We start from the raw sequence: 20,000 nt of genomic DNA, 5'->3' as shown, positions 1-20,000 counted from the left end.
GTGTGTGTAACTGGGGAGGAGGTGGGTGAGAGGGTTAATCCGCCCTCTCTCTCTCCGATCGGGATACGGGCTGCCCTATATGTGTGTGTATAACTGGGAGGAGGTGGGTGAGAGGGTTAATCCACCCCTCCCTCTCCGATCGGGATACGGGCTGCCCTACGTGTGCGTGTGTGTAACTGGGAGTAGGTGGGTGAGAGGGTTAATCCACCCTCTCTCTCCGATCGGGATATGGGCTGCCCTATGTGTGTGTGTGTGTAACTGGGAGGAGGTGGGTGTGAGGGTTAATCCCCCCTCCTCTCCGATCGGGATGCGGGCTGCCCTATATGTGTGTGTGTGTGTAACTGGGAGGAGGTGGGTGAGAGGGTTAATCCCCCCTTCCCTCTCCGATCGGGAAACGGGCTGCCCTATATGTGTGTGTGTAACTGGGAGGAGGTGGGTGTGAGGGTTAATCCCCCCCTCTCTCTCTCCGATCGGGATACAGGCGGCCCTATATGTGTGTGTGTAACTGGGAGGTGGTGGGTGAGAGGGTTAATCCCCTCTCTCTCTCTCCGATCGGGATACGGGCTGCCTATAAGTGTGTGTATAACTGGGAGGAGGTGGGTGAGAGGGTTAATCCCCCGTCTCTCTCCCGATCGGGATACGGGCTGCCCTGTGTGTGTGTGTGTGTGTGTGTGTAACTGGGTGGAGGTGGGTGAGAGGGTTAATCCCCCCACCCTCTCTCCGATCGGGATACGGGCTGCCCTATATGTGTGTGTGTGTAACTGGGGGGAGCTGGGTGTGAGGGTTAACCCCCCCACTCTCTCCGATCGGTATACAGGCTACCCTATATGTGTGTGTGTAACTGGGAGGAGGTGGGTGAGAGGGTTAATCCCCCCTCCCTCTCCGATCGGGATACGGGCTGCCCTATGTGTGTGTGTGTGTAACTGGGAGGAGGTGGGTGTGAGGGTTAATCCTCCCCCCTCTCTCTCCGATCGGGATACAGGCTGCCCTATATGTGTTTTCGTAACTGGGAGGAGCTGGGTGTGAGGGTTAATCCCCCCTCTCTCTCTCCGATCGGGATACGGGCTGCCCTATATGTGTGTGTATCACTGGGAGGAGGTGGGTGAGAGGTTAATCCCCCTCTCTCTCTCCGATTGGGATACAGGCTGCCCTATATGTGTGTGTATAACTGGGAGGAGGTGAGTGAGAGGGTTAATCCCCCTCTCTCTCTCCGATCGTGATACGGGCTGCCCCATATGTGTGTGTATAACTGGGAGGAGGTGGGTGAGAGGGTTAATCCCCCCTCTCTCTCCGATCGGGATACGGGCTGCCCTATATGTGTGTGTATCACTGGGAGGAGGTGGGTGAGAGGGTTAATCCCCCTTCTCTCTCTCCGATCAGGATACGGGCTGCCCTATATGTGTGTGTATAACTGGGAGGAGGTGGGTGAGAGGTTTAATCCACCCCTCCCTCTCCGATCGGGATACGGGCTGCCCTACGTGTGCGGTGTGTAACTGGGAGTAGGTGGGTGAGAGGGTTAATCCGCCCTCTCTCTCCGATCGGGATACGGGCTGCCCTATATGTGTGTGTGTGTGTAACTGGGAGGAGGTGGGTGAGAGGGTAAATCCCCCCTCCCTCTCCGATCGGGAAACGGGTTGCCCTATCTGTGTGTGTGTAACTGGGAGGAGGTGGGTGAGAGGGTTAATCCCCCCCTCCCTCTCCGATCGGGATACGGGCTGCCCTACGTGTGCGTGTGTGTAACTGGGAGTAGGTGGGTGAGAGGGTTAATCCACCCTCTCTCTCCGATCGGGATATGGGCTGCCCTATGTGTGTGTGTGTGTAACTGGGAGGAGGTGGGTGTGAGGGTTAATCCCCCCTCCTCTCCGATCGGGAGCGGGCTGCCCTATATGTGTGTGTGTGTGTAACTGGGAGGAGGTGGGTGAGAGGGTTAATCCCCCCTCCCTCTCCGATCGGGAAACGGGCTGCCCTATATGTGTGTGTGTAACTGGGAGGAGGTGGGTGTGAGGGGTTAATCCCCCCCTCTCTCTCTCCGATCGGGATACAGGCGGCCCTATATGTGTGTGTGTAACTGGGAGGAGGTGGGTGAGAGGTTAATCCCCTCTCTCTCTCTCCGATCGGGATACGGGCTGCCTATAAGTGTGTGTATAACTGGGAGGAGGTGGGTGAGAGGGTTAATCCCCCGTCTCTCTCCCCGATCGGGATACGGGCTGCCCTGTGTGTGTGTGTGTGTGTGTGTGTGTACTGGGTGGAGGTGGGTGAGAGGGTTAATCCCCCCACCCTCTCTCCGATCGGGATACGGGCTGCCCTATATGTGTGTGTGTGTAACTGGGGGGAGCTGGGTGTGAGGGTTAACCCCCCACTCTCTCCGATCGGTATACAGGCTACCCTATATGTGTGTGTGTAACTGGGAGGAGGTGGGTGAGAGGGTTAATCCCCCTCCCTCTCCGATCGGGATACGGGCTGCCCTATGTGTGTGTGTGTGTAACTGGGAGGAGGTGGGGTGTGAGGGTTAATCCTCCCCCCTCTCTCTCCGATCGGGATACAGGCTGCCCTATATGTGTTTTTCGTAACTGGGAGGAGCTGGGTGTGAGGGTTAATCCCCCCTCTCTCTCTCCGATCGGGATACGGGCTGCCCTATATGTGTGTGTATCACTGGGAGGAGGTGGGTGAGAGGGTTAATCCCCCCTCTCTCTCTCCGATTGGGATACAGGCTGCCCTATATGTGTGTGTATAACTGGGAGGAGGTGAGTGAGAGGGTTAATCCCCCCTCTCTCTCTCCGATCGTGATACGGGCTGCCCCATATGTGTGTGTATAACTGGGAGGAGGTGGGTGAGAGGGTTAATCCCCCCTCTCTCTCCGATCGGGATACGGGCTGCCCTATATGTGTGTGTATCACTGGGAGGAGGTGGGTGAGAGGGTTAATCCCCCTTCTCTCTCTCCGATCAGGATACGGGCTGCCCTATATGTGTGTGTATAACTGGGAGGAGGTGGGTGAGAGGTTTAATCCACCCCTCCCTCTCCGATCGGGATACGGGCTGCCCTACGTGTGCGTGTGTGTAACTGGGAGTAGGTGGGTGAGAGGGTTAATCCGCCCTCTCTCTCCGATCGGGATACGGCTGCCCTATATGTGTGTGTGTGTGTAACTGGGAGGAGGTGGGTGAGAGGGTAAATCCCCCCTCCCTCTCCGATCGGGAAACGGGTTGCCCTATCTGTGTGTGTGTAACTGGGAGGAGGTGGGTGAGAGGGTTAATCCCCCCTCCCTCTCCGATCGGGATACGGGCTGCCCTATGTTTGTGTGTGTGTGTAACTGGGAGTAGGTGGGTGAGAGGGTTAATCCCCCCTCTCTCTCTCCAATCGGGATACGGGCTGCCCTATATGTGTGTGTGTGTAACCGGAAGAGGTGTGTGAGAGGGTTAATCCCCCCTCTCTCTCTCCGATCGGGATACGGGCTGCCTATATGTGTGTGGGTGTAACTGGGAGGAGGTGGGTGAGAGGGTTAATCCCCCTCTCTCTCTCCGATCGGGATACGGGCTGCCCTATGTGTGTGTGTATAACTGGGAGGAGGTGGGTGAGAGGGTTAATGCCCTCTCTCTCTCCGATCGGATACGGGCTGCCCTATCTGTGTGTGTGTGTAACTGGGAGGAGGTGGGTGCGAGGGTTAATCCCCCCCTCTCTCCGATCGGGATACGGGCTGCCCTATATGTGTGTGTGTAACTGGGAGGATGTGGGTGAGAGGGTTAATCCACGCCCCCCCTCTCCGATTGGGATATGGGCTGCCCTATATGTGTGTGTGTATAACTGGGAGGAGGTGGGTGAGAGGGTTAATCCCCCCCTCTCGCTCCGATCGGGATACGGGCTGCCCTGTGCGTGTGTGTGTGTGTGTGTGTGTTTAACTTGGAGGAGGTGGTGAGAGGGTTAATCCCCCCTCTCTCTCCGATTGGGATACGGGCTGCCCTATATGTGTGTATGTGTAAGTAGGAGGAGGTGGGTGAGAGGGTTAATCCCCCCCCCTCTCCGATCGGGATACGGGCTGCCCTATATGTGTGTGTGTATCACTGGGAGGAGGTGGGTGAGAGGGTTAATCCCCCCTCTCTCTCCGATCGGGATACGGGCTGCCCTATATGTGTGTGTATCACTGGGAGGAGGTGGGTGAGAGGGTTAATCCCCCCTCCCTCTCTCCGATCGGGATACGGGCTTCCCTATATGTGTGTGTATCACTGGGAGGAGGTGGGTGAGAGGGTTAATCCCCCCCCTCTCCGATCGGGATACGGGCTGCCCTATATGTGTGTGTATCACTGGGAGGAGGTGGGTGAGAGTGTTCATCCCCCCTCTCTCTCCGATCGGGATACGGGCTGCCCTATATGTGTGTGTATCACTGGGAGGAGGTGGGTGAGAGTGTTAATCCCCCCTCTCTCTCCGATCGGGATACGGGCTGCCCTATATGTGTGTGTGTGTAACTGGGATGAGGTGGGTGAGAGGGTTAATCCCCCCCCCCTCTCCGATCGGGATACGGGCTGCCCTATATGTGTGTGTGTGTAACTGGGAGGAGGTGGGTGTGAGGTTTAATCCCCCCCTCCCTCCCTTTGAGACCGAAATCGGTTGCCTGGTATGAACCGCCACCCCCCCAAGCCCCAGTACAATAACCCCACAAAGCCGGGGGGGGGTGGGGCCCGTGAGAGCAAAGCTTTCGTTACGTCTGCTCCTGTGCTCGGTCCGTCCACTGGGGGTTGGGTCCGTCCGATCCCAGCTGGGAAGCTCCGCCTGCCCGCCGTCCCCACCGTGTCCAAGGACTGGCTCCGCCCCCGGATGGCTCGCTGTGGGACAGGGAGAGAGGGGAACGCCACATTAGAGAACTCTGGCAGGCCCGGGGAGGGAGCAAGACGGACAGACCCCAATACACCACCCTCGATTCTCCGAGCCTCCAACCCCACACTCAGCCCCCCCCACCTGAGGAACCTGGCGCAAGTTAGCATGGCCAATCCCCCTAACCTACACATCTTTGGACACTAAGGGACAATTTAGCATGGCCAATCCACCCTAACCTACACATCTTTGGACACTAAGGGACAATTTAGCATGGCCAATCCACCCTAACCTACACATCTTTGGACACTAAGGGACAATTTAGCACGGCCAATCCACCCTAACCTACACATCTTTGGACACTAAGGGACAATTTAGCATGGCCAATCCACCCTAACCTACACATCTTTGGACACTAAGGGCAATTTAGCACGGCCAATCCACCCTAACCTACACATCTTTGGACACTAAGGGCAATTTAGCATGGCCAATCCCCCCTAACCTACACATCTTTGGGACACTAAGGGACAATTTAGCATGGCCAATCCACCCTAACCTACACATCTTTGGACACTAAGGGGCAATTTAGCACGGCCAATCCACCCTAACCTACACATCTTTGGACACTAAGGGACAATTTAGCATGGCCAATCCACCCTAAGCTACACATCTTTGGACACTAAGGGACAATTTAGCACGGCCAATCCACCCTAACCTACACATCTTTGGACACTAAGGGACAATTTAGCATGGCCAATCCCCCCTAACCTACACATCTTTGGACACTAAGGGACAATTTAGCATGACCAATAAACCTATTCTTCCCAAGAATCTCTCTACCTCTACCCTATCCATCCCCTTCATTATCTTATACGTCTCTATAAGATCCTCCCTCATCCTTCTAAACTCCAACGAGTACAGACCCAGTCTATTCAATCTCTCTTCATAGTCCAACCCCCTCAACTCCGGTATCAGCCTAGTGAACCTCCTCTGCACTCCCTCCAAGGCCAAAATATCCTTGCGTAAGTGCGGTGACCAAAACTGCACACAGTACTCCAGCTGCGGCCTCACCAATGCCCTATACAGTTGCAGGAAGAATACTCGATGACTGTTTGCAATGAAAGCAAACAGACCATATTCTTCCTGTATCAACCTACAGAGGAGATCCATGGTGTGAGTGGGAGAGAGGAGGGGGTGGTTCTCCCAGCCAGGTAACTGCCTTCACACACCCACCTTGAAGTGCTCAAAGAATCCGCGCTCTCCCTCTTCACCCTTGTCCCCGTCGCTGTCTCTGATACCCAGCATGGTCTGGCTCTTGCGATGGAGTTCCTCGTACAGGATGCCCAGGAGAGCTCCCCGGGTCCTTGCCTGGAGGGCGAGAGGGAAATGGATTAACCACGGCATGGAGGGGAAGGAGCGAGGATGTGGGAGATCGAAACAGGGGAAAAAAAAATTGCTGGAAATTCTCAACAAGTAGAGGGCGGACAACACCAAGTGGGTAATTAATTTCCCTAAACCCTCTCCAATAAATTTCCTAAATCCTCTCCAATACTTTCCCTAAATCCTCTCCAATACTTTCTCTAAATCCTCTCCAATGCTTCCTCTAAATCCTCTCCAATAATTTCTCTAAATCCTCTCCAATACTTTCCCTAAATCCTCTCCAATACTTTCTCTAAATCCTCCCCAATAATTTCTCTAAATCCTCTCCAATACTTTCCCTAAATCCTCTCCAATACTTTCTCTAAATCCTCTCCAATGCTTTCTCTAAATCCTCTCCAATACTTTCCCTAAATCCTCTCCAATACTTTCTCTAAATCCTCTCCAATACTTTCCCTAAATCCTCTCCAATACTTTCTCTAAATCCTCTCCAATACTTTCCCTAAATCCTCTCCAATAATTTCTCTAAATCCTCTCCAATACTTTCCCTAAATCCCCTCCAATAAATTTCCTAAATCCTCTCCAATACGTTCCCTAAATCCTCTCCAATAATTTCTCTAAATCCTCTCCAATACTTTTTCTAAATCCTCTCCAATAATTTCTCTAAATCCTCTCCAATACGTTCCCTAAATTCTCTCCAATAATTTCTCTAAATCCTCTCCAATACTTTCCCTAAATCCTCTCCAATACTTTCTCTAAATCCTCTCCAATAATTTCTCTAAATCCTCTCCAATAATTTCTCTAAATCCTCTCCAATACTTTTTCTAAATCCTCTCCAATACTTTCCCTAAATCCTCTCCAATAAATTTCCTAAGTCCTCTCTAATACTTTCCCTAAATACTCTCTAATACTTTCTCTAAATCCTCTCCAACAATTTCCCTAAATTCTCTCCAATAATTTCTCTAAATCCTCTCCAATAATTTCTCTAAATCGTCTCCAATAATTTCTCTAAATCCTCTCCAATACTTTCTCTAAATCCTCTCCAATACTTTGTCTAAATCCTCTCCAATAATTTCTCTAAATCCTCTCCAATACGTTCCCTAAATCCTCTCCAATAATTTCTCTAAATCCTCTCCAATACTTTCCCTAAATCCTCTCCTAAAAAACACAATTAATTTTACAGATCAATGAGATTCCGTCCAAACTGGGGAGAGTCAGAGATCTGGGCAAATTGTCGGAGGGGATTTAAGGAAATTTATTGGAGAGGATTTAGGGAAATTATTGGAGAGGATTTAGGGAAATTGTTGGAGAGGATTTAGGGAAATTATTGGAGAGGATTTAGGGAAATTGTTGGAGAGGATTTAGGGAAATTATTGGAGTGGATTTAGGGAAAATGTTGGAGAGGATTTAGGGAAAGTATTGGAGAGAATTTAGGGAATGTATTGGAGAGGACTTAAGGAAATTATTGGAGAGGATTTAGAGAAATTATTGGAGAGGATTTAGAGAAATAGTTGGAGAGGATTTACTGAAATTATTGGAGAGGATTTAGAGAAATTATTGGGGAGGATTTAGAGAAATTATTGGGGAGGATTTAGAGAAATTATTGGGGAGGATTTAGGGAAATTATTGGAGAGGATTTAGGGAAATAGTTGGAGAGGATTTAAGGAAATTATTGGGGAGTTAGGGAACGTATTGGAAAGGATTTAGTGAAATTATTGGAGAGGATTTAGTGAAATTATTGGAGAGGATTTACGGAAATTGTTGGAGAGGATTTACGGAAATTGTTGGAGAGGATTTACGGAAATTGTTGGAGAGGATTGAGGGAAATTATTGGGGAGGATTGAGGGAAATTATGAGAGAGGATTCAGGGAAATTATTAGAGACGATTTGGGGAAATTGTTGGGGAGGATTTGGGGAAATTGTTGGGGAGGATTTGGGGAAATTGTTGGAGAGGATTTAGAGAAATTATTGGGGAGGATTTAGAGAAATTATTGGGGAGGATTTAGGGAAATTATTGGAGAGGATTTAGAGAAATTATTGGGGAGGATTTAGGGAAATTATTGGAGAGGATTTAAGGAAATTATTGGAGAGGATTTAGGGAAATAGTTGGAGAGGATTTAGAGAAAGTATTGGAGAGGATTTAAGGAAATTATTGGAGAGGATTTAGGGAAATAGTTGGAGAGGATTTAAGGAAATTATTGGGGAGGATTTAGGGAACGTATTGGAGAGGATTTAGTGAAATTATTGGAGAGGATTTAGTGAAATTATTGGAGAGGATTTACGGAAATTGTTGGAGAGGATTTACGGAAATTGTTGGAGAGGATTACGGCGGAAATTGTTGGAGAGGATTTACGGAAATTGTTGGAGAGGATTTACGGAAATTGTTGGAGAGGATTGAGGGAAATTATTGGGGAGGATTGAGGGAAATTATGAGAGACGATTTGGGGAAATTGTTGGGGAGGATTTAGGGAAATTGTTGGAGAGGGTTCATTGAGATAGGATTTGCTCCCACTTGGAAAGAAATGGATGTATTAGTGAGAGGGAACATGGTTTTGTGAAGGGGAGGTCGTGTCTTACGAACTTGATGGGAGTTTTTTTGAGGAAGTGACGAGGATGATTGATGAGGGTAGGGCAGCGGATGTTGTGTATATGGACTTCAGTCAGGCCTTTGACATGGTGCAGGAGGGGAATTTCACAGTCACTGCATTGCAGCGTCAACGTAAGCCTCACTTCTGATGAACAGATAAAGTTTACGCGACTTGAAGGCGAAATCTCGCAGGTGAGAGGCGAGAAGGCAAGACGGGTAGAGAATTGGCTCGGTCAGAGAGGACAGAGGGTGGCAGTGGATGGGTGCGGTTCTGGACCCCCTGTGTAAACAGAAAAGCACTTGGGGGGGGGGGAATGGGATCGAAGGTTACTGGGGGAGAGCAGGACGAGGCGATGGAGTTGAGTTCCCCGACCGATTCCTGATCCTGCCGGAGTCGGGAGTCAGGGAAGGGGATCGGGAGGACGGGAGAGCGACTGGGAATCATGGCAAAGAGGGAGCGGGAGAGAGGAAAGTACGATAGCTGTCCAAAAACGAGACCTCCAAAGCGGCGAATCTCTCCGATCGATAACTGCTATACTCAGCGTTGATCAGCTTGGTCAGCAGGAAATCGCGAAATTTCGATCCCTACAGAAGAGAAGGAGAGAGGAGTAACTCCCCGGGGTTAGATACAGAGTAAAGCTCCCTCTACACTATCCCCCATCAAACACTCCCAGGACAGGTACAGCACGGGGTTAGATACAGAGTAAAGCTCCCTCTACACTGTCCCTCCCATCAAACACTCCCAGGACAGGGACAGCACGGGGTTAGATACAGAGTAAAGCTCCCTCTACACTGTCCCCCCATCAAACACTCCCAGGACAGGGACAGCACGGGGTTAGATACAGAGTAAAGCTCCCTCTACACTGTCCCCCCATCAAACACTCCCAGGACAGGTACAGCACGGGGTTAGATACAGAGTAAAGCTCCCTCTAAACTGTCCCCATCAAACACTCCCAGGACAGGTACAGCACGGGGTTAGATAAGAGTAAAGCTCCCTCTACACTGTCCCCCCATCAAACACTCCCAGGACAGGTACAGCACGGGGTTAGATACAGAGTAAAGCTCCCTCTACACTGTCCCCCCATCAAACACTCCCAGGACAGGGACAGCACGGGTTAGATACAGAGTAAAGCTCCCTCTACACTGTCCCCCATCAAACACTCCCAGGACAGGGACAGCACGGGGTTAGATACAGAGTAAAGCTCCCTCTACACTGTCCCCATCAAACACTCCCAGGACAGGTACAGCACGGGGTTAGATACAGAGTAAAGCTCCCTCTACACTGTCCCCATCAAACACTCCAGGACAGGTACAGCACGGGGTTAGATACAGAGTAAAGCTCCCTCTACACTGTCCCCATCAAACACTCCCAGGACAGGTACAGCACGGGGTTAGATACAGAGTAAAGCTCCCTCTACACTGTCCCCCCATCAAACACTCCCAGGACAGGTACAGCACGGGGTTAGATACAGAGTAAAGCTCCCTCTACACTGTCCCCATCAAACACTCCCAGGACAGGTACAGCACGGGGTTAGATACAGAGTAAAGCTCCCTCTACACTGTCCCCATCAAACACTCCCAGGACAGGTACAGCACGGGGTTAGATACAGAGTAAAGCTCCCTCATCAGAAACACACTTCAGATAGAAACTGGGCAGAAATAAATTCTTGGGAGGTTCGGAGGGATTTTTTTACCTTTGTGAAGATTGACGGTTCGGGCATCTGGGGTCCAAAAATGGGACATCGTCTCGAGCAGCAATTGAAACCTGGGGCAGAGAAGAGATTTTATAATTATGCGATTAGGTCAATAAATTATAGATATACAGATATCTCCCTGAGAGAGAGAGAGAGAGGGGACTGGGAGACACCAGTCAGTGTACAGATATCTCCCTGAGAGAGAGAGAGAGGGGACTGAGAGACACCAGTCAGTGTACAGATATCTCCCTGAGAGAGAGAGAGAGAGGGGACTGAGAGACACCAGTCAGTGTACAGATATCTCCCTGAGAGAGAGAGAGGACTGAGAGACACCAGTCAGTGTACAGATATCTCCCTGAGAGAGAGAGAGAGAGGGGACTGAGAGACACCAGTCAGTGTACAGATATCTCCCTGAGAGAGAGAGAGAGGGGACTGAGAGACACCAGTCAGTGTACAGATATCTCCCTGAGAGAGAGAGGGGACTGAGAGACACCAGTCAGTGTACAGATATCTCCCTGAGAGAGAGAGAGAGAGGGGACTGAGAGACACCAGTCAGTGTACAGATATCTCCTTGAGAGAGAGAGAGAGGGGACTGAGAGACACCAGTCAGTGTACAGATATCTCCCTGAGAGGGAGAGAGGGGACTGAGAGACACCAGTCAGTGTACAGATATCTCCCTGAGAGAGGGGACTGAGAGACACCAGTCAGTGTACAGATATCTCCCTGAGAGAGAGAGAGAGAGGGGACTGAGAGACACCAGTCAGTGTACAGATATCTCCCTGAGAGAGAGAGAGGGGACTGAGAGACACCAGTCAGTGTACAGATATCTCCCTGAGAGAGAGGGGACTGAGAGACACCAGTCAGTGTACAGATATCCCCCTGAGAGAGAGGGGACTGAGAGACACCAGTCAGTGTACAGATATCTCCCTGAGAGAGAGAGAGGGGACTGAGAGACACCAGTCAGTGTACAGATATCTCCCTGAGAGAGAGAGAGAGGACTGAGAGACACCAGTCAGTGTACAGATATCTCCCTGAGAGAGAGAGACAGGACTGAGAGACACCAGTCAGTGTACAGATATCTCCCTGAGAGAGAGAGAGAGGGGACTGAGAGACACCAGTCAGTGTACAGATATCTCCCTGAGAGAGAGAGAGAGAGGGGACTGAGAGACACCAGTCAGTGTACAGATATCTCCCTGAGAGAGAGAGGACTGAGAGACACCAGTCAGTGTACAGATATCTCCCTGAGAGAGAGAGAGGGGACTGAGAGACACCAGTCAGTGTACAGATATCTCCCTGAGAGAGAGAGAGAGAGGACTGAGAGACACCAGTCAGTGTACAGATATCCCCCTGAGAGAGAGAGAGGGGACTGAGAGACACCAGTCAGTGTACAGATATCTCCCTGAGAGAGAGAGGACTGAGAGACACCAGTCAGTGTACAGATATCTCCCTGAGAGAGAGAGGACTGAGAGACACCAGTCAGTGTACAGATATCTCCCTGAGAGAGAGAGAGAGGGGGACTGAGAGACACCAGTCAGTGTACAGATATCCCCCTGAGAGAAAGAGAGGGGACTGAGAGACACCAGTCAGTGTACAGATATCTCCCTGAGAGAGAGAGAGAGGGAACTGAGAGACACCAGTCAGTGTACAGATATCTCCCTGAGAGAGAGAGAGAGAGGACTGAGAGACACCAGTCAGTGTACAGATATCTCCCTGAGAGAGAGAGAGAGAGAGGGGGACTGAGAGACACCAGTCAGTGTACAGATATCTCCCTGAGAGAGAGAGAGAGGGGACTGAGAGACACCAGTCAGTGTACAGATATCTCCCTGAGAGAGAGAGAGAGAGAGGGGACTGAGAGACACCAGTCAGTGTACAGATATCTCCCTGAGAGAGAGAGAGAGGGGACTGAGAGACACCAGTCAGTGTACAGATATCTCCCTGAGAGAGAGAGAGAGAGAGGGGACTGAGAGACACCAGTCAGTGTACAGATATCTCCCTGAGAGAGAGGGGACTGAGAGACACCAGTCAGTGTACAGATATCTCCCTGAGAGAGAGAGAGAGGGGACTGAGAGATACCAGTCAGTGTACAGATATCTCCCTGAGAGAGAGAGAGAGGGGACTGAGAGACACCAGTCAGTGTACAGATATCTCCCTGAGAGAGAGGGGACTGAGAGACACCAGTCAGTGTACAGATATCTCCCTGAGAGAGAGAGAGGGGACTGAGAGACACCAGTCAGTGTACAGATATCTCCCTGAGAGAGAGAGAGAGGGGGGACTGAGAGACACCAGTCAGTGTACAGATATCCCCCTGAGAGAAAGAGAGGGGACTGAGAGACACCAGTCAGTGTACAGATATCTCCCTGAGAGAGAGAGAGAGGGAACTGAGAGACACCAGTCAGTGTACAGATATCTCCCTGAGAGAGAGAGAGAGAGGACTGAGAGACACCAGTCAGTGTACAGATATCTCCCTGAGAGAGAGAGAGAGAGAGGGGACTGAGAGACACCAGTCAGTGTACAGATATCTCCCTGAGAGAGAGAGAGAGGGGACTGAGAGACACCAGTCAGTGTACAGATATCTCCCTGAGAGAGAGAGAGAGAGAGGGGACTGAGAGACACCAGTCAGTGTACAGATATCTCCCTGAGAGAGAGAGAGAGGGGACTGAGAGACACCAGTCAGTGTACAGATATCTCCCTGAGAGAGAGAGAGAGAGAGGGGACTGAGAGACACCAGTCAGTGTACAGATATCTCCCTGAGAGAGAGGGGACTGAGAGACACCAGTCAGTGTACAGATATCTCCCTGAGAGAGAGAGAGAGGGGACTGAGAGACACCAGTCAGTGTACAGATATCTCCCTGAGAGAGAGAGAGAGGGGACTGAGAGACACCAGTCAGTGTACAGATATCTCCCTGAGAGAGAGAGAGAGAGAGGGGACTGAGAGACACCAGTCAGTGTACAGATATCTCCCTGAGAGAGAGGGGACTGAGAGACACCAGTCAGTGTACAGATATCTCCCTGAGAGAGAGAGAGAGAGGGGACTGAGAGACACCAGTCAGTGTACAGATATCTCCCTGAGAGAGAGAGAGAGGAGACTGAGAGACACCAGTCAGTGTACAGATATCTCCCTGAGAGAGAGGGGACTGAGAGACACCAGTCAGTGTACAGATATCTCCCTGAGAGAGAGGGGACTGAGAGACACCAGTCAGTGTACAGATATCTCCCTGAGAGAGAGAGAGGACTGAGAGACACCAGTCAGTGTACAGATATCTCCCTGAGAGAGAGAGAGAGGGGACTGAGAGACACCAGTCAGTGTACAGATATCTCCCTGAGAGAGAGAGAGAGGGGACTGAGAGACACCAGTCAGTGTACAGATATCTCCCTGAGAGAGAGAGAGGACTGAGAGACACCAGTCAGTGTACAGATATCTCCCAGAGAGAGAGAGAGAGGGGACTGAGAGACACCAGTCAGTGTACAGATATCTCCCTGAGAGAGAGAGAGGACTGAGAGACACCAGTCAGTGTACAGATATCTCCCAGAGAGAGAGAGAGAGGGGACTGAGAGACACCAGTCAGTGTACAGATATCTCCCTGAGAGAGAGAGAGAGGGGACTGAGAGACACCAGTCAGTGTACAGATATCTCCCTGAGAGAGAGAGAGAGAGGGGACTGAGAGACACCAGTCAGTGTACAGATATCTCCCTGAGAGAGAGAGAGCGGACTGAGAGACACCAGTCAGTGTACAGATATCTCCCTGAGAGAGAGGGAGGGGACTGAGAGACACCAGTCAGTGTACAGATATCTCCCTGAGACAGAGAGAGAGAGGGGACTGAGAGACACCAGTCAGTGTACAGATATCTCCCTGAGAGAGAGAGAGGGGACTGAGAGACACCAGTCAGTGTACAGATATCTCCCTGAGAGAGAGAGAGAGGACTGAGAGACACCAGTCAGTGTACAGATATCTCCCTGAGAGAGAGAGAGAGAGAGAGGGGACTGAGAGACACCAGTCAGTGTACAGATATCTCCCTGAGAGAGAGATAGAGGGGACTGGGAGACACCAGTCAGTGTACAGATATCTCCCTGAGAGAGAGAGAGAGGGGGGACTGAGAGACACCAGTCAGTGTACAGATATCCCCCTGAGAGAAAGAGAGGGGACTGAGAGACACCAGTCAGTGTACAGATATCTCCCTGAGAGAGAGAGAGAGGGAACTGAGAGACACCAGTCAGTGTACAGATATCTCCCTGAGAGAGAGAGAGAGAGACTGAGAGACACCAGTCAGTGTACAGATATCTCCCTGAGAGAGAGAGAGAGGGGACTGAGAGACACCAGTCAGTGTACAGATATCCCCCTGAGAGAGAGAGAGAGGGGACTGAGAGACACCAGTCAGTGTACAGATATCTCCCTGAGAGAGAGAGAGAGAGGGGACTGAGAGACACCAGTCAGTATACAGATATCTCCCTGAGAGAGAGAGAGAGGGGACTGAGAGACACCAGTCAGTGTACAGATATCTCCCTGAGAGAGAGAGAGAGAGAGGGGACTGAGAGACACCAGTCAGTGTACAGATATCTCCCTGAGAGAGAGGGGACTGAGAGACACCAGTCAGTGTACAGATATCTCCCTGAGAGAGAGAGAGAGGGGACTGAGAGACACCAGTCAGTGTACAGATATCTCCCTGAGAGAGAGAGAGAGGGGACTGAGAGACACCAGTCAGTGTACAGATATCTCCCTGAGAGAGAGAGAGAGAGAGGGGACTGAGAGACACCAGTCAGTGTACAGATATCTCCCTGAGAGAGAGGGGACTGAGAGACACCAGTCAGTGTACAGATATCTCCCTGAGAGAGAGAGAGAGGGGACTGAGAGACACCAGTCAGTGTACAGATATCTCCCTGAGAGAGAGAGAGAGGAGACTGAGAGACACCAGTCAGTGTACAGATATCTCCCTGAGAGAGAGGGGACTGAGAGACACCAGTCAGTGTACAGATATCTCCCTGAGAGAGAGGGGACTGAGAGACACCAGTCAGTGTACAGATATCTCCCTGAGAGAGAGAGAGGACTGAGAGACACCAGTCAGTGTACAGATATCTCCCAGAGAGAGAGAGAGAGGGGACTGAGAGACACCAGTCAGTGTACAGATATCTCCCTGAGAGAGAGAGAGAGGGACTGAGAGACACCAGTCAGTGTACAGATATCTCCCTGAGAGAGAGAGAGAGGGACTGAGAGACACCAGTCAGTGTACAGATATCTCCCTGAGAGAGAGAGAGGACTGAGAGACACCAGTCAGTGTACAGATATCTCCCTGAGAGAGAGAGAGAGGGGACTGAGAGACACCAGTCAGTGTACAGATATCTCCCTGAGAGAGAGAGAGGACTGAGAGACACCAGTCAGTGTACAGATATCTCCCAGAGAGAGAGAGAGAGGGGACTAAGAGACACCAGTCAGTGTACAGATATCTCCCTGAGAGAGAGAGAGGACTGAGAGACACCAGTCAGTGTACAGATATCTCCCAGAGAGAGAGAGAGAGGGGACTGAGAGACACCAGTCAGTGTACAGATATCTCCCTGAGAGAGAGAGAGAGGGGACTGAGAGACACCAGTCAGTGTACAGATATCTCCCTGAGAGAGAGAGAGAGAGGGGACTGAGAGACACCAGTCAGTGTACAGATATCTCCCTGAGAGAGAGAGAGCGGACTGAGAGACACCAGTCAGTGTACAGATATCTCCCTGAGAGAGAGGGAGGGGACTGAGAGACACCAGTCAGTGTACAGATATCTCCCTGAGACAGAGAGAGAGAGGGGACTGAGAGACACCAGTCAGTGTACAGATATCTCCCTGAGAGAGAGAGAGGGGACTGAGAGACACCAGTCAGTGTACAGATATCTCCCTGAGAGAGAGAGAGAGGACTGAGAGACACCAGTCAGTGTACAGATATCTCCCTGAGAGAGAGAGAGAGAGAGAGGGGACTGAGAGACACCAGTCAGTGTACAGATATCTCCCTGAGAGAGAGAGAGAGGACTGAGAGACACCAGTCAGTGTACAGATATCTCCCTGAGAGAGAGAGAGAGGGGACTGTGAGACACCAGTCAGTGTACAGATATCTCCCTGAGAGAGAGAGGGGACTGAGAGACACCAGTCAGTGTACAGATATCTCCCTGAGAGAGAGAGAGAGGGGACTGAGAGACACCAGTCAGTGTACAGATATCTCCCTGAGAGAGAGAGAGAGAGGGGACTGAGAGACACCAGTCAGTGTACAGATATCTCCCTGAGAGAGAGAGAGAGGGGACTGAGAGACACCAGTCAGTGTACAGATATCTCCCTGAGAGAGAGAGAGGGGGGACTGAGAGACACCAGTCAGTGTACAGATATCTCCCTGAGAGAGAGAGAGGGGACTGAGAGACACCAGTCAGTGTACAGATATCTCCCTGAGAGAGAGAGAGAGGGGACTGAGAGACACCAGTCAGTGTACAGATATCTCCCTGAGAGAGAGAGAGAGGGGACTGAGAGACACCAGTCAGTGTACAGATATCTCCCTGAGAGAGAGAGAGGGGACTGAGAGACACCAGTCAGTGTACAGATATCTCCCTGAGAGAGAGAGAGAGGACTGAGAGACACCAGTCAGTGTACAGATATCTCCCTGAGAGAGAGAGAGAGAGGACTGAGAGACACCAGTCAGTGTACAGATATCTCCCTGAGAGAGAGAGAGAGGGGACTGAGAGACACCAGTTAGTGTACAGATATCTCCCTGAGAGAGAGAGAGGGGACTGCGAGACACCAGTCAGTGTACAGATATCTCCCTGAGAGAGAGAGAGGGGACTGAGAGACACCAGTCAGTGTACAGATATCTCCCTGAGAGAGAGAGAGAGGGGACTGAGAGACACCAGTCAGTGTACAGATATCTCCCTGAGAGAGAGAGAGGACTGAGAGACACCAGTCAGTGTACAGATATCTCCCTGAGAGAGAGAGAGAGGGGACTGAGAGACACCAGTCAGTGTACAGATATCTCCCTGAGAGAGAGAGAGAGAGGGGACTGAGAGACACCAGTCAGTGTACAGATATCTCCCTGAGAGAGAGAGAGAGGGGACTGAGAGACACCAGTCAGTGTACAGATATCTCCCTGAGAGAGAGAGAGGACTGAGAGACACCAGTCAGTGTACAGATATCTCCCTGAGAGAGAGAGAGAGGGGACTGAGAGACACCAGTCAGTGTACAGATATCTCCCTGAGAGAGAGAGAGAGAGAGGGGACTGAGAGACACCAGTCAGTGTACAGATATCTCCCTGAGAGAGAGAGAGAGAGGGGACTGAGAGACACCAGTCAGTGTACAGATATCTCCCTGAGAGAGAGAGAGAGAGGGGACTGAGAGACACCAGTCAGTGTACAGATATCCCCCTGAGAGAGAGAGAGAGGGACTGAGAGACACCAGTCAGTGTACAGATATCTCCCTGAGAGAGAGAGAGAGGGGACTGAGAGACACCAGCCAGTGTACAGATATCTCCCTGAGAGAGAGAGAGGGGACTGAGAGACACCAGTCAGTGTACAGATATCTCCCTGAGAGAGAGAGGACTGAGAGACACCAGTCAGTGTACAGATATCTCCCTGAGAGAGAGGGGACTGAGAGACACCAGTCAGTGTACAGATATCTCCCTGAGAGAGAGAGAGAGAGGGGACTGAGAGACACCAGTCAGTGTACAGATATCTCCCTGAGAGAGAGAGAGAGAGGGGACTGAGAGACACCAGTCAGTGTACAGATATCTCCCTGAGAGAGAGAGAGAGGGGACTGAGTCCATTCTGTAATGAGTCACTTACCCTGTAAATCCGATCCCCCCGCTGTGTGTGGTCAGGCTGGACAATGATATAAGCGTGGAGGAAATTTGACGACACCATATCCGGACAAAAGATCGTTCCTGCGTCCTGGAAGATGACGCTGACGATATCATTCCCAATGTGTCTCTTCCTCTGGACCTGGGGGAACCAATCGGAGGCACAGAGTGAACCAGGGTGGGGCAGGACTCACTCGGTTAATGGTCGGGGAGAGTGACAGAACAGAGAGATCTAGGGGGACAGGTTCATAGCTCCTTGAAAGTGGTGGACAGAGTGGTGAAGAAGGCATTCGGCAAGCTTGGTTTCATCGGTCAGAATACAGGAGTTGGGGACGTCTTGTTGAAGTTGTACAAGACATTGGTAAGGCCACACTTGGAAATACTGTGTACAGTTCTGGTCACCCTATTATAGAAAGGATATTATTAAACTAGAAAGAGCGCAGAAAAGATTTACTAGGATGTTACCGGGGACTTGATGGATTGAGTTATAAGGAGAGGCTGGGATAGACTGGGACTTTTTTCTCTGGAGCGTAGAGGGGTGATCTTATAGAGGTCTATAAAATAATGAGGGGCACAGATCAGTGAGATAGTCAATATCTTTTCCCCCAAAGGTAGGGGAGTCTAAAACTAGAGGGCAGAGGGTTTAAGGTGAGAGGGGAGAGATACAGAAGGGTCCAGAGGGACAATTTTTTTCGCCCAGAGGGTGGTGAGTGTCTGGAATGAGCTGCCAGAGACAGTAGTAGAGGCGGGGACAATTTTATCTATTAAAAAGACAGTTACATGGGTACGATGGGTATAGAGGGATATGGGGCAAATGTGGACAATTGGGATTTGCTTAGGGGTTTGAAAGAAAGGGCTAGCATGGATAATTTGGGCCGAAGGGCCTGTTTCCACGTTGTAAACCTCTCGGACTCTGTGAGATTGAGCCTTGCGAAGAGAGGCCAGGGAGCCTGTGGAAGTAGGCCCCAGAAGCCTGGGCCTAAATTTGCGATTGTCTTCTCCAGGTGAAGGGGGGTGGCGAGATTGGGAGCTGGTTCTTGTCTCTACCAACCTGTTGCTCGTCTCCCTCGGTAAAGGGGAGCTTTGTTGCGACGTGGAACATGATCTCCTTGCCCTCGTATCTTGTGTAGACAGACTCTTGACCCGTTTTGCCCGCATTGCGTATCCAAACCTCCACGGAACCTGAAACACAGAGAGAGAGAGAGGCGAGTCATGGAGGACTCTCCGTTGGCACCCATTTCTCCAGCCTCACTGCTCCCATCCCTGGGTTAGGGACAGCGGTGGGTGAATGAGCCCCGGGTTCCTGCTCCCGATCCCTGTCCACTGACCATAGACCCTTATCACACTCAACCCTTTAAAATCCTGCAGTTCAATCTTCTGTCCGCAAATTTCCAAGAATTCCTGGAATTCCGAACTTTCCTCATTGTTACTGAACAGCTGAGATTCAGTCACCTGTGGGAGCAAGAACAGAACAAAGAATATTACAGGAATAAAAAATAGATTGGGGTTAAAAATATAAAACCACAGCACGGGGTTAGATACAGAGTAAAGCTCCCTCTACACTGTCCCCCCATCAAACACTCCCAGGACAGGTACAGCACGGGGTTAGATACAGAGTAAAGCTCCCTCTACACTGTCCCCCCATCAAACACTCCCAGGACAGGTACAGCACGGGGTTAGATACAGAGTAAAGCTCCCTCTACACTGTCCCCCCATCAAACACTCCCAGGACA

General features: G+C 50.9%; 1 pseudogene across 1 annotated transcript in view; it reads right to left on the bottom strand.

The window, feature by feature from the left end:
* Positions 1-20,000, bottom strand: part of LOC145340430 (rap1 GTPase-activating protein 1-like) — a 34,750-nt pseudogene that overhangs the window by 1,982 nt on the left and 12,768 nt on the right. The window contains exons 7-13 of the transcript XR_013886248.1: positions 19,619-19,719; positions 19,319-19,449; positions 18,254-18,409; positions 10,463-10,533; positions 9,267-9,353; positions 6,038-6,172; positions 4,640-4,815 (exon numbers count right to left, since the gene is read on the bottom strand). The product of XR_013886248.1 is annotated as a rap1 GTPase-activating protein 1-like (transcript). The remainder of the gene's footprint in view (positions 1-4,639; positions 4,816-6,037; positions 6,173-9,266; positions 9,354-10,462; positions 10,534-18,253; positions 18,410-19,318; positions 19,450-19,618; positions 19,720-20,000) is intronic.

Source organism: Carcharhinus amblyrhynchos, unplaced genomic scaffold, assembly GCF_965287045.1.
Source record: "Carcharhinus amblyrhynchos unplaced genomic scaffold, sCarAmb.v2.hapA chromosome_1007, whole genome shotgun sequence".
NCBI classification, from domain to species: domain Eukaryota; kingdom Metazoa; phylum Chordata; class Chondrichthyes; order Carcharhiniformes; family Carcharhinidae; genus Carcharhinus; species Carcharhinus amblyrhynchos.
This window is presented reverse-complemented; position numbering and strand designations above follow the sequence as displayed.